Source organism: Natator depressus, chromosome 1 (genome assembly GCF_965152275.1).
Source record: "Natator depressus isolate rNatDep1 chromosome 1, rNatDep2.hap1, whole genome shotgun sequence".
Taxonomy (NCBI): domain Eukaryota; kingdom Metazoa; phylum Chordata; order Testudines; family Cheloniidae; genus Natator; species Natator depressus.
Genome location: NC_134234.1, coordinates 45,250,373 through 45,264,856, shown reverse-complemented (window position 1 = coordinate 45,264,856; position 14,484 = coordinate 45,250,373). Strand labels below are relative to the sequence as shown.

Below are 14,484 nucleotides of genomic sequence, written 5' to 3'. Positions count from 1 at the left end.
ACTGTAACAATCTCACAGATCATATCATACTCAAATTAAGAATGAAAAAAATACTGACTCTATTAATTGGTCTACATGAGAAAGTTGCACTTGTTTAACTTAGATCATTTTTTAAAAAAGCTTTAGTGAAACCAATGCAAAATCATGTATAGACAATTATATTTTAATAATGCTTTATTTCCTTTTATCTTAAGTCAGAAACGGATTGACTTAAGCTAAACTGAGATGAAATTCTTCAAAATAAGTGTCTACACAGGATTTTGCAGTGCTTTAAAATCATGCCCTTTAGTTAAACTGGTCTGTGTAGATAGCCCGCAAGTCTGTGTGTTTCCGATGTTCTCAGTTTTGAAGCTCGGAAATGGAAGTGGCTTGGCTAGAAGGGGCTTTTTAGTACAGTACACTATTCTTCTGTTGTAGAGTGTTTCTAGTCTGTAGACAAGACCCAAGATCATTCAACTAAAGTCCTTTTCAGAATCCCTGGATTTTTTTTCCTAACCACAGGTGGAGTAAGTTTTCTTCACGCTGCCTTAGCTGAATAGTCCTTAGAGAGAGGGCTGGTTCTCTGACCCTTTTTTTTTTTTTTAATGTCTTCTAATACACTACAAGTGATAGTAAGGTATTCTGCCACAAAGTGTTCTTAGTTATGTTACTGATTAAATGAAATTGTGTATTCTTGATGGACAAAGGTGGGTTTTACATCTCTAGTTCTTAGATGGTTAATTTTAAAGTGCAATGTTAATTTTTGGTTTCCAGAGCTACTAAAATTCAGGGTTTTTTGTTTTTTACTTTTAAAAGTGTGACAATCCTTTAAGAACATTTTCCAAAAGGTTAGTGTTATTTCTGCTGAACCTTAACTCTGGGTTAACAAAGTTCTACCTGCAAATTAATTATTATAAAGCTGATGACTGACAGCCTATGAGACTGAAGTTCTCTGTCTCTTCACAGAACAGGAACAGTTTGGGCAGCAGCAATGCAGATTTCCTCATACTGCCTGCCAACATGCCTTAAATCTGACCAGGAAGAGGCCACCTAGAAGGGTGAGAATTGAAAGTAGTTAATTTTCCATAACCAGTTACTATGTGGCTTTTTTTTTTTTTTTTTTGCTAGCGAGGCTGTCATTTGTGGGTGAATTGTGTGGAAAGGCTCCACTTGTCCTTTGGGGACTGGAGTGAGACTCATGTCACACAAGGTACTGAGTTTCTGTGAGATGGTGGCAACCCTGAATCACTACCAGATCTGGATTTTTGAAAAAGTAATCTACTGCTGAAAAGCTCCATTCCCATTTCTAATCTGCACTGCATTCACACTGAGATCTTGATAGACATGCAAAATATTACTTTGTGTAGGTATCTTATTTGTTACAAAAAGATTTTGGAACATTTAGCTTGGGATGGGGAGAAAATTCTATAGACTTTAGAAAGAAGTATGAGTTAGAATTTTATCTTTATGCCAACCTACCCTGTCAAGAAAAGTTTGAATTTCCAACCCTGTGTGTCTTACGTGCACATAGGCAGGTTATTTCCAATGCTAGAATGTAATTTCTTAAAGAACTGCTTTCAGAAGTGTTGCATCCTGTAGTACCATGCTTCAGGACCATAACCATGAGTACCCAAAGTAGGTCTGGAAGTTGTGACATAGCCCTTAGGAGCTAGGCAAATAGCATAGGGGGAGTATAGTCCAAAGTATCCTTGTTAGAATCTGCAGTGCCAAATTTAAGAATGCCTAGAAGACTATAGGAGGAAGGAGGAAAGGGCTGACTGCTTCCCCATATTATTGACTGTCTTCACGCATTCTTTCTCTGTCGTTGGAGCATTGACCAAGAATTTCAAATATGCATGCATGAAGTTAGGCTTTTTAAATAAGTGGCCTGATTTTTCAAGTGCTGAGGAGCCAGCAGTTCCCAGTGAAGTAAAAGGGAGCTGCAGGGACCTCGGCACTTTTGAAAATCCAGCAATTTATTTAGGATCTTAAACATGGTTTCAGGCTCCTAACCTTAGGGATCCATTTTTTAACATCTTGGCTTCTGTCTATTTTGGCTGACATTCAATGTAAATGTTATCATAGCATGATACATCCCTCGTTTGCTAACTCTGCAGCTGTAATCCAAATTAGAGCGCCTTGATTTTTCCCAGTTAGATTTTTTTCCATATTTAGTCGTGGGATGAAGTACTTGTCCATATCTGTTGCGTGCATGAACCAGGGTGGGTGAGGTAATATTTTTTTATTGGACCAACTTCTGCTGGTGAAAGAGACAGGCTTTTGAGCTACACAGAGCTCTTCTTCAGGTTTGGAGAAGAACTCTATGTAGCTGAAAAGCTTGTCTCTCTCACCAACAGAAGTTGGTCCAATAACAGATATTACCTTATCCACCTGGACTCTCTAATATCCTAAGGACCGACACGGCTACAACAACACCTCATTGCCGGCCCCACCCCAGAGCCTGCTCCCCCAGCCCAGAGCCCCCCTCCCACACCCTGAACCACTCATTGCCAGCCCCACCCCGCAGCCCTCACCCCTGCATCCCAACCCTCTGCCCCAGCACTGAACCCCTCCCATACCCCAAACCCCTCATCCCCAGCTCCGTTGGGTCATGGGCATTAACAATTTTCTTCAACTGGGTCACAAGAAAAAAAGTTTGAAAACCACTGCTCTACTGTATTTCAATAACCTCTTGCTGAAATACAGAAATACTTTGTTCCCAAGAGCATTCTTGTAGGATACAAGGGATGTACTGTACTGGACAAACTTCCCACTCCAGTGTATGTACTGTTTAACGTACTGCATACCATTGAGAGAACCTTGCTGTTCTGTGGATCCTGATGACCCCAGGATTACTATTTATTTTAATTGCAACCAGCCAAGATGGTGACTGGAATATGATTTTAAGGGTGTAGAACTAAAAAGCTTTAAGACATAGAATGGATATGGAAATGGATTTAAGAAAAACAGTTTTATCCAACAAATGCTCCTTACAAGTCTCTATAATTCCATGGCCATGAAATGTGCTTACAAAGACTGGAGTAAAAAAGTGTATTATGCCCAGTTTTTGACTGATACAAATGCAATGTTATCTTAATTTGTATATTCTTTGTCTCTTTTGGATATATCCACACAGAGATTTAATTTCTGTGTGAATTCTAGTCTTAAAATCCTGGATAAAGTGGGTGGGGTAGAGGGGTGTGTGTGTTTGTGTGTAAAAAAAATATATATATGTAAAGAGCTGTTTATCTTTCTAAACACAATATTTAATTAAAAGAAAGTTTTACGGGTGTCTCATAATATTCACTAAATGTAGCAAGTTGTGGGGAAGGGATAACTCAGTGGTTTGAGCATTGTCCTGCTAAACCCAGGAGTTTTGAGTTCAATCCTTGAGGGGGCCATTTGGGAGCTGGGGCAAAAATTGGGGATTGGTCCTGCTTTGAGCAGGGGGTTGGACTAGATGACCTCCTGAGGTCCCTTCCAACCCTGGTATTCTATGATTCTAAGTTACTACTGAGTAAACTGGGTAGATTTATATCAGATATGTGTTAGACCTTAGTTCCTCCTGTGACGCTGACACATTGGGCAGTCCAGTTCCTTCACTGATTACAGTCGCTTGTTAATTGTGGTACTACTTCCCAGGTGATGCCACCGCATTCAATATTCTCTGTCACTGTTTTCTGCCAGTTCTTCCTTGGCCTTGCTGATTTTCTCTGTTCTTTCTTGGGTACCCAGTTCAAAGCTTACTTAGCATGTCTCCCATCTTCCATACAGTGTACATGTCCCAACCATCTGAGCCTTCTTTCACAAGTTGCAAGTTATTACTATATAGATTTGTATCACATAAGTATCTGTTTATTTTAAGTGTTGTATTTTTGTCCTTAGAATTTCTTTTGCATGCAATAAAGATTTTTACTTAAAACTAGGTGGTATAAGAATGTCCAGTTACTCATAACCAGGGCATCCAGTGTTTTCCATGGCATTCTGGATTTAAATTTTGCAGAAAGGTCTGTAGTTTCTGTAGTGTGCCAACTGCTAAAACCTGTGACATTCTGAAACTTCTGTGGTGCTTTGAAGTGAATGGAAAATCATTCAGAAGAACTAAAAACCGAGGAAAACCAGAGGGTGCATTGTGAATTCCTCATGAGTGGACCCCAGCTCTTGTGAAGAGCCCTGTTGACTTTAGTGAGGCTCTGTGCAGGAGACATCCATCCAGTGCAGGTTTGGGACCTAAAGTGGGGCCAGTCCTGCTCCCATTGAAACCAATGACAAACCTTGCATTGACTTTAGAGGTGCTGAGTTGGGCCATTGTCAGGGGATGTCTTGATACAGATTTCTAATTTATTTTTCCTCTCTTGTCTGTTCATGCACTATTTTACTATATGAACTTGGTTATATTACAGCAACACCCATTTGGTATGTCTTCACTGCAGAGTTAACTCGCTTGATCTGCACCTGGGTCTGAGCACTTCAATTGATCTAACTCAGGTGTGACCAACCACCATCTAGAGGTTTGTCTTTATTGCAGCGTTAACTCAGCTGTTACCCCAACTTAAATCCCATCCACACATTAAAACCTCATAACTTCAGTGTGTTGGTAGTTTTTAACTTGAGTTGACTGATCCACCAGGGCGTGTAGCACAACTCATTAGCTCTAATACAATCACACTGTGCTGCAGACTAAATGGAATAACTCTGCAGTTAATACAGTCATTCTGTGCAACTCAAATGCTAATTTTCAGCTCTTACTCGACATAGGCTAATTAGAGTATAGATAAGTCTTCCATGAAAACATAACATAAGAAGGTAAATTTATTTTTTAAGAGCTGCCTCCATCCTGGTAATATTTACCATGCACTGGGAATAAGTAAATAGTCTCCAGATCTCTGGAGAAGCATTCCTTTGTTATGACTGTAGGCCAGTTTAAGTGCTTGCTAGTGAGGGCCTTTAGCCAGTTGATGCAAGTGACTGAAGCTTCAAGTCCCCCAGGATGCCTTTTGTTCCCTTTCTATAACCCCTCACACTTCTCCCTCATAGCATAAAGTGCCTGACGCTTTGCGGTTGGAAGTATTTCCTGCACTTCTCTGAGAATGTTTGGTAACCTATGATATATTGATTGCCCCTGCCTGTTGACGGAGAGCTGTGGCCTTCCTTTTCCCTGCCAAGGGCTGAGCCATTTGTAAAAACGATCTCCTTGCTTTGTCTCAAGAGTCCATCCTTCACACCAAGAAGAGTGGGCAGAACCAAGAGTTCCCACCTGTCCGGTTTAGATCTCCTTAGAAATTCTCCATTTTAGATAAGTGTTCTTTTACATTTGATCATATATTTTGCCCAGTTTCCTTATCCTTTTACTGAGCCAAAGAGCTTGTTACTGAGCTTAATCTGCCTCACAAAATAATTTCAACTCCCACTGCCATCCAGACTTTGACTGACTGGCGGAGAAGGGGAAGCCAAAAAGGAGGTAGGCGTCTGTCATGGAAGGTGGTGTAAGTTTGTCTGAAGGGTCAGGTTTCCTGTTTCTGCCTACAGACACCCTAAAAACTCTTACTCTGGAATCTACTTCCAGTGGAGGAACTGGCAGGTAGCAATTGATTCTTTCTTTTCCCCCCACCCTCCCTTTATTTTGTGCCTGTTTTGGGTTCACCTCTTGTGGCTGCTGAGACCTTGACCCTCTCTCCAGGGTAGCTCCAAGATAGTTATCTCCTTGGGGATGTCTTCATTTAGACCCTTAGGATAGTGATGTGATGGGGGCTTGCTCTCCCATTAAGACACCTCTCAAGCAAGATGAAAAGGGAATATAGCCACACTTCACTTTTTATTTCTCTCACCTGCCTCTGACTTTTAAAAATCTATATAATTTAATCAAATCATGTCTTTTGTATGTTACATTCTGGGTAGCCAGGAGCCCATTATGTTTAATGTAGTTAAAGTTGCTCTGCTTTTCTGTGGACGCTGTCATTTGGGAACAGGATACATGGGAATGGGCTTTATAGAAGGTTTAGCTTCTTGATTGATGGCTTTCTGCTGTCTTAATCTCTCCAAACAGAAAGGGCAACCCAGATGTTAAAAGCTGTTAGATAGATTGTCTTGTAGAAAATAAATGCATGGATAAGCAAAATTTTCACTCTCTGCCTCCCTCTGCAATTCAGTCAATCAGTAAGAAAGAAGCGGTCTGGCTAATTATCCCCTTGCTGTTAATTTCTTGACTGCAGGCATACTAATTTTTTTTCTCAGACATAAAATCCTACCGCTTACAGTGATATTAATCAAAGGTTGTGTTGGTGCTTTTCTATACTTTGGAGAAAAGCCATGTTTAGCTGAGTTACTTAAGCTTGGGGAAATTGTTTTTTCAACTAAGAGAGCAATCAAGTTATTTAAATTTTGCAGTCTTGTACCAAAAAAAAAAAAAAAAGCTTTGTTTTTAAAACAAACGATTTTTGGTCTCAGACTTGGTGAATGTATAATCCTGAATGAATTTTTTTTCCTTATTAGATGAAATTGAGTCTGTTATTTCAAAAGTAATGTACTTTACTCTTCTTCCTGATAGAAAGAACACAGCAGAGTGCTGAAGAGAGGGGAAAAAAATCACCTACTAGTTTCATCTGTCTGAAGTATAATGGTGACACATCCATAGGTCCCTCTGGTATACACTCTGTGTTTATGGCAAGTTTGTGTTTTATTTTCATAATATAATAGAAGCCATGGGTAAGGTCTGTAAAGTTCTACATATTTATTTTGGCATTATGGCATATAATTATTATGGCCACAGAATAGCCAGCTTGGCTTTTGATATCCTGACTATTTCCCTGTAATGTGGGTTTTGAACCTGGGAGTCATAAGCAAGGGTTCACAACCATTTCCCTTTCTTGCTGGTTAATGGGAGGGAGCTCCCATAATTTTTTTGTGTTGTAGCATGGGGTCTCAATACAGGTATGAAAAAGATAGAAACCCATTGCTCCTTGAACGTTTTATGGTCTTAGTTTGAACTCTTACATCCTTGTTTTGATGTGATTTTTTTTTAATGTAAAGAATTTTTAAACACTTGTGGATCCTGAATATATGTCCAACTATGACTACTGGTATATAGAACATCTCTTGGGGTTCTGTACTTCTCTCTAGTTCTTTATGCATTTTCAGAATATTCTGCCATTATTTAAAGGCTTTGAGATAATATTTCACTGTTATGCAGATGACACCAAAATATATTTGTATTTTATGTCTGATTCTGGTATGCAGGTTTGCTTTGCTTTTTAAGTTGATCTACTGAAATTCAATATTTGACAGCAACAGATGGTCATTGTCTTTAATATAGTTCAGGTCATTCTGCTGGTAATTTGGTCCAAAGCACTAGTGTAAAGTACCTTGGTCCTGCTTTTCTAGAAAACTTTGATATTTTAGACTGAACTTTTACTCTATCCAACTACAATATTTTGTTTTGAGTTTTCAGTAACAGAGCCTGGATAGAGCATTTGTTTTCTATAAATGGCATAAAAACTTGTTCATGCTTTAAATACAAATGTGCTGACTGTTTTTTATTTATAAAGTACTGTATGTTGGCCTTCTTCTTGTTTCTGTACATATTTTCTCCAGTGTGTCCAGAATGCAGCTATTAGGTTTCTTGTGTGAGTCAAATTTGCTTCTCATATTACCCCGTGCCAGAATCCCTATATTATGTCCTTGCTCGGCAATGAGTTAGTTTTAAATTTCTAAGAAGTCCTGCATGTGTTAGAACAATTTTGTCTGAGTTTCTTGCTCCCTGCCTCAGTCAGGAGTGGGTGAAGTAGGTTCTGAAAGGGAGGAGAGAGAGCACATAATTTTGGTGATTGTCACTAAGTGGGGTTGAGTGTTTTTGCATCAAATAGACAAAGTGTTAAAAAAAAAAATAACTTGGTGTTCCCTGCTTTCACACCATTGTTTATTCTACTGTACATCTTGGTTTCTCTTTTCCTCCAACTTTTTGAGGGTCTCTTGCTCGGTCTAAATTTCCCACATCTAATAAATATATAAATATATATATGTGTGTGTGTGTGTGTGTGTGTGTGTGTGTGTGTCTTAAATTAAAGATTTCTCTTCTTTGATCTCTCCTTTTCTTTGAGTCGGAGACTTATCTGATGTAGTTTCTGTATGTGTTATAAGGAGCTTGGCGTTTCATTGAAGAGGCCTATGAGGTACCAGTCCTCATCTCTCCTGTTTCCATTAAGATTTGTTTGACTAGAGTAAGTCTACTGCAAGCTCCTGAGCCAAAAATGAGTGTTCCCACTAAATGGGTTGTGGAAGGTGGCCACTGTGATTTTTGCACACTTTGAACAAATACTTCTGGCTCAATATTTGGTCTTTTGTAGTTGCTGCCCGGTTTAATAGGGTTCCTTTCTGGCACCTTCCAAGCTACTTTCATGTAGAGCAGGAGTGGGCGAACTTTTTGGCCTGAGGGCAGCATCTGGGTATGGAAATTGTATGGTGGGACATGAATGCTCATGAAATTGGGGGTTGGGGTGTGGCAGGGGGGTTGAGGGTGGGGGGGGGGTGAGGGCTCTGGCTGGAGGTGCAGGCTCTGGGGTGGGGCCAGGGATGAAGGGTTTGGGGTGCAGGAGGTAGCTGCGGGCTGGAGATGGAGCAGAGGGGTTCAGAGTATGGGAGGGGTCTCCAGGCTGTGAGTCAGGGTATTGGGGTGTGGGAGGGGGTACAGGCTCTGGGCTGGGGGTGCAGGTTCCAGGGTAGAGCCAGAAATGAGGGGTTCAGGGTATGGAAGGGGGTCCAGACTGGGGCAGGGGGTTGGGTCGCGGGAGGAGGTTGGTGTGCAGGCTCTAGGTAGCACTTACCTAAAGCAGCTCCTGGAAGCAGCAGCACGTCCCCCTTCCGGCTCTTACACGGAGGCGCAGCGCCAGCCAGGCCGCTCTGCGCGGTGTCCCATCCACAGGCACCGCCCCTGCAGCTCCCATTGGCCACAGTTCCTGGCCAATGGGAGCTGCAGAGCCTGCGGATGGAGCAGCGCGCAGAGCTGCCTGGCTGCCCCTATGTGTAGGAGCTGGAGGGGGACATGTCGCTGCTTCCAGAAGCCACATGGAGCCACAGCACGCACGGAGTGGGGCAAGCCCCAGACCCCACTCCCTGGCTAGAGCCCAGAGCGGGGCAAGCCCCTGACCCTGGTCCCTGGCGGGAGCTCGAAGGTCGGATTAAAAGGTCTGATGGGCTGGATGCAGTCTACGGGCCATAGTTTGCCCATCCCTGATTTAGAGTGTACCTTCTTCTCCTTCCCGTGCATCTTTTCCTTTAGTTGATAGGATCACTACTTGGATCCTATCAGTCTAGACAAGTGGATCACAGAATGTAAAGTTACAATGATATTGCATTGATCCAATTATTCCAGAGTCTTAGCTTTTTATAAGAAAACATACAGCAGGTGTCCTTGCAAGAGACCTCTGTTTAAAGGAGCTGCTGTAATTAAAGGCTGTAGCTCTTTGTTACTATGGAAACGTAGCACACCACAAATATGAAATGCAAGTTTCAGTAGTGTTGACTCTTCCATAATCTTCATTCACCAGATTTAGGTGATCCTTCATTTGTTACCCAGTAAAACTGCCTTCCAGCTGAAGTAGCTAAAAGTACTTTTCCTAGAGATGTGACTTATTTAAAAACCCTAAAACTGAATTCCTGAAGCATAAAAACAAAAGCATTGTCTGCAGTGTGTTCCTGAAATTTTCTGAGATCGATGCACTGTCCAAATGCAGTCTACTATGAGCACAGATTTAATTGTAAAGTATAATTATTATATGGGCATTGTTTTTATGGAACATAGATATTTAGAGTAGGTGGAAAAGACAATGTAAATCGATGACAGTAGTTTGAGCCCAGCATTGTTTGGTTCTGGTATAATTTTGGCCATATACAAAACTTACCATTGGGATGTAATTTTATCTGCTTGAATACAAAAGGCCTGCTTATTCTTGTGAACTTAATATTTTAATTTTCCTGGATACGATAGGGCTGAACGTCAGTCTGAAAATGTGCATGTTGGATAAAAAGACCTTTAACAGAAATCTGCCAGGGCTTTGGTCAGCACTTCTGCCTCTCCAGCAATGTTATTGATTTTTGACTTGCCAGACACCTTCCTGTGGCATCATAGCATTTTAATAGTTTATATCCCACAAAAAAATTGACAATGGTTAAGCTGCTGGTGTGCTGAGACCACAACCTGTCATGCTGACCAATATTGTCCCATTGTTTCCTTATACTGCCCAGTCACTTTATCTGTATCCATTTGTTGTATATTTTCTTATACTTACTCTTTGGGGGCAGGGACTGTCTTTTTTTTCTGTGATTGTACTGCACCCTAGCACAATGGGGTCCTGGGCCATGACTGGGGCTCCTATGCTCCATACAAATAATAATTAGTAATAATAAATACCCAAAGTTAGAATTGGGATAAACTTTTAGTATTTTCAGAGTAAAATCTTACAGAATTACTTTAAAATTACTTTTAAAATCTGTTTTCCTGCATATGAATATAATGAAGCCCCAGATATCTGAATCATTAATACAGACATTATAAAGCCATCAGAGTATTGTTTCTAGTTCTGCTTCATTTACATGGGTATTTTTACTGTACATTTTCAATAATAAAAACAGAAGCTGTACCTGCTGAGTCAGGCTGACAGGCAATGTAGGCAGTGGGAATTGACAAGGAGCACTGCTCTTATTCTATAGCACCTGTCAAGGTTCCTTCCCCACTCTGAACTCTAGGGTACAGATGTGGGGGCCTCCATGAAAACCTCCTAAGCTTACTTTTACCAGCTTAGGTTAAAACTTCCCCAAGGTACAAACTATTTTACCTTTTGCCCTTGGACTTTCGCTGCCACCACCAAACGTCTAACCAGGTTTATTATTGGGAAAGAGTCGTTTGGAAACGTCTTTCCCCCCAAAATCCTCACCAAAACCTTGCACCCCCCTTCCTGGCGAATGTTTGATAAAAATCCTCACCAATTTGCATAGGTGACCACAGACCCAAACCCTTGGATCTTAAGAACAATGAAAAAAGCATTCAGTTTCTTACAAGAAGAATTTTAATAGAAGAAAAAGTAAAAAGAATCACCTCTGTAAAATCAGATGGTAAATACCTTACAGGGTAATTAGATTCAAAACATAGAGAATCCCTCTAGGCAAAACCTTAAGTTACAAAAAGACACAAAGACAGGAATATCCATTCCATTCAGCACAGCTTATTTTCTCAGCCATTTAAAGAAATCCTAATCTAATGCATATCTAGCTAGATTACTTACTAAGTTCTAAGACTCCATTCCTGTTCTCTCCCCAGCAAAAGCATCACACAGACAGACCCAGAAGCTTTGTTTCTCCCCCCCTCCAGCTTTGAAAGTATCTTGTCTCCTCATTGGTCATTTTGGTCAGGTGCCAGCGAGGTTATCCTAGCTTCTTAACCCTTTACAGGTGAAAGGGCTTTTCCTCTGGCCAGGAGAGATTTTAAAGGTGTTTACCCTTCCCTTTATATTTATGACAGCACCAGATGTTTGTCATGAAAAATATGATGAGATTAAATATGGAAGCGTTTCTGCCATCTCTAATTATCTAGTCATACTATTGCCTACTTGAAACAGCTATCAGAGTCACCAAATTAGATACTGTATTTACTGGTAAGCATGATATTGGACTGAACATTGCACTGGGAACTAGGTGTGACAGATAATGCAATCCCATGCAGTATACGTGTGAACCATATTGTGTTTAGTTTATAAATGATTTGTGTGTCACTGTGGGCCAGGTATTGTATGCAACTCTGGGCGGAGGACTACTGCAGCTTCTCTAGAAACCAAAAACAACGGCAGATGATTAAGATGAATAATTCAGGATTGTAAATATCTCCAGAGAGGTACCACACACTCAGGAGGCTCACATATACTGGTTCAAACTGGGTTTTCCAGAGACCAGCAAAGAGAAAGGAGTTTTGATATCAAAAGGCTGTGTTTAAACTGACTCAGGGCCTTCTGTCCAAGGGGGGCCCCAACCCTTGCAGAAGGATTGGAAAGACTTTGGCCTACTGTAGCCCTATAAGACTAATGGTGACCTCTGGTAAGCTTTTAGTGTGCTTTGATTTTTTTTTAAATGTTTTCTCTGTAATGCTTTTACCATAAGAATGAAGGCGTTTGCCTAGAAAGAGCTGTGCGGTAACTTGTAACTGCTGGCAGTACACGGTTCACAGCCCTTGGAGATAAAGCAAAGCACAGGTGCTGGTGTAACACCGACAGACCCCGGTTGTCGGTGAGCAGGATCGAACCTGGGACCTCTGGAGCTAAATGCATGAGCCTCTATTGCATGAGATAAAAGCCATACGGCTGTTAGCTAAGGCTGTAGAGCAGACTCATTAATCTCTCTCTAATTGGTCTCAGTACCCCTAGATGGGACAGAGCACCACACGCAGGAGGTGTGCGGGTGACATTGGTCTTTAGGCAGACCAGCTTGTTGGTGGTATCACAGTGTAAGGCAGAGACCTTTGCAGCCTGTAAAGCCCCCAGTCAAAAGGGAGTGGGACAAGAGTGCCTGCGCAGAGACAGGTGGTGGCTGGAGACCTGATTGGGCACTCCGGGAGTGGACTCACTGAGTAGGGGGATACAGGTGTGGTTACCCTGAAACTATGACACCAGGAATTTCTAATTTTTAATCTTTTAATCTTCTGCTGTAGTTTGGGGCAAGTGATTAAACCTCTCCCTGTTTCGTCATCTACACAATAGAGGGGTGGTGCTTACCTGTACCTTTTGGGTGGTATGAAGGTGATTTTATATTTGTATGAAGGTTTGAAAATGTAAAATCATATGTAATTATGGAGAATAAATATAATAACAGCTACCTCGTGCTCAGCTAGCATGGTGATGGGTGCAGTACAAGAACCAGAACAGAAGAGAATTCAGAAATCTTTGAAGACTCTTATAACATATATTGTCCTTAGTCAACATATCCTGTGACCCAACATGTTGATGAATGAGGCGTTGTGATTTGTTCATGTAGTTATTATTTCATCTAGCTATCTCTTGGGCTGTGTTAGAGCAGCTATGCATCACCCTGCCGGAATAGATTTCCTCTATCTGGCTGCAGTAGGATGCCCTATATTTAGGCACTGCTGGTTGAGTAAAGCCTCCATAGTAACTTCTACACCTTCCCTACCCAGAGCTGCTGGGGAAAGAGGGCATCTCTATGCCTCAGCAAGTAGAGTAGCACCTTAGGGCTGTTGGTAGCCAGCCCAATTTAGAGAAGCCCTGAGGCTGGGGGAACAGGCCAGCATAGAACAGCCCTGGAACAAGGGGGAACAGAGCTGGTTATTTTTTTACTACCAGTTTGGTTTCATAGCTTTCAATTGGATATCGTTTGATTGGTTTTATGTACATTATATTTAATGAGCAAATGTCCATTCCAAAATAAATTGTTATATCAATTAGTTATATAGCAATGAAAGCTGGATCGTTTCAGTCTTGGAGAGAAGCTGATGCCATGCAGGGAGGCCACTGAGTACAGCAAAGGAGTAACAGTGGCAGTCATTCAGAGGGTACTCGTTGGTCTTTCCTTTTGTTGAAAGAAAAGGTGCAGAGTAGCACATGTAACTGGAAACTCTGGGATGTGAAACTTTTAAGAGGAACTGAGAATATAAAACAGTTAATTTTAAAAAATGTATTTGTATTTTGGGACCAGGGAAAAATCTGTTGTACAGTTTTAAAAATGATAAATAATTATTAAGAACTAATCCTCCAATTTCTTAATGTGAAATTTTGAACCGGGCTAGTTTAAATTCTTCCAGGCATTCATTCAGAAATACATAGTCGTCTTTAAATTGTGAAATAATAGAGTCTGTTCTTTGTCATGCATGAAGGGGACAGTACACTAATGTGAGGGAGGGCACAGCTGTTGCTGTGAGCTTTGTTCACTTCATGTTTTATAGTATTGTTCCAGAAAAAAAGGTGAAAATCATGGCATTTGAATCTAGTTCCCCCCCCAGAAAAACCCCAAACAGACAACATTTCAAGCCACTTCAGGAATTTGAGAAGATTCACTGAGAATTGTAGTTATATCAGTAAATCAGAACCAAAAGACCCATAAATAAGACCAATTTTAGACAAAAAAGAACTTGCTAAATAATTTTTGCACGGTTGGATATCCAGTCACAGGCGGTTGCCTAAGGGACAAGGCATTTTATTATAGCGACAAGGGTACCACCTGCGCTATTCTGCTGTCTCACAAAAATCCCAGGAGACTTATTTTCTGGTGAATTATATGTGTTGAAAGACAAAGTCAGAACACTTTTGCTTTTTTTTCCCCCCTACAGCTTTTTTTCCACTTGTTTGCAGTTTTCTTTAGCTGATACTATAATTCTAGGAGACATTTCAGCAGTTGTACATAGTCATGCTGGCTACAGGATACTGAATATTGGCTTTCACTAGCCATGGAGAGAATGGATCCTTTCAAGACTGGGAAACGGTCTGTCTGGGTCTGTCACACTACGTTTTC

General features: G+C 41.0%; 1 protein-coding gene across 4 annotated transcripts in view; it reads left to right on the top strand.

The window, feature by feature from the left end:
* LNX2 (ligand of numb-protein X 2) overlaps positions 1-14,484 on the top strand; it is a 90,810-nt gene that overhangs the window by 35,435 nt on the left and 40,891 nt on the right. For all 4 annotated transcript variants that reach the window (XM_074958885.1, XM_074958858.1, XM_074958867.1 and 1 more), the window contains exon 2: positions 946-1,037. The gene's annotated coding sequence lies outside the window, so the exon portion shown is untranslated. The remainder of the gene's footprint in view (positions 1-945; positions 1,038-14,484) is intronic.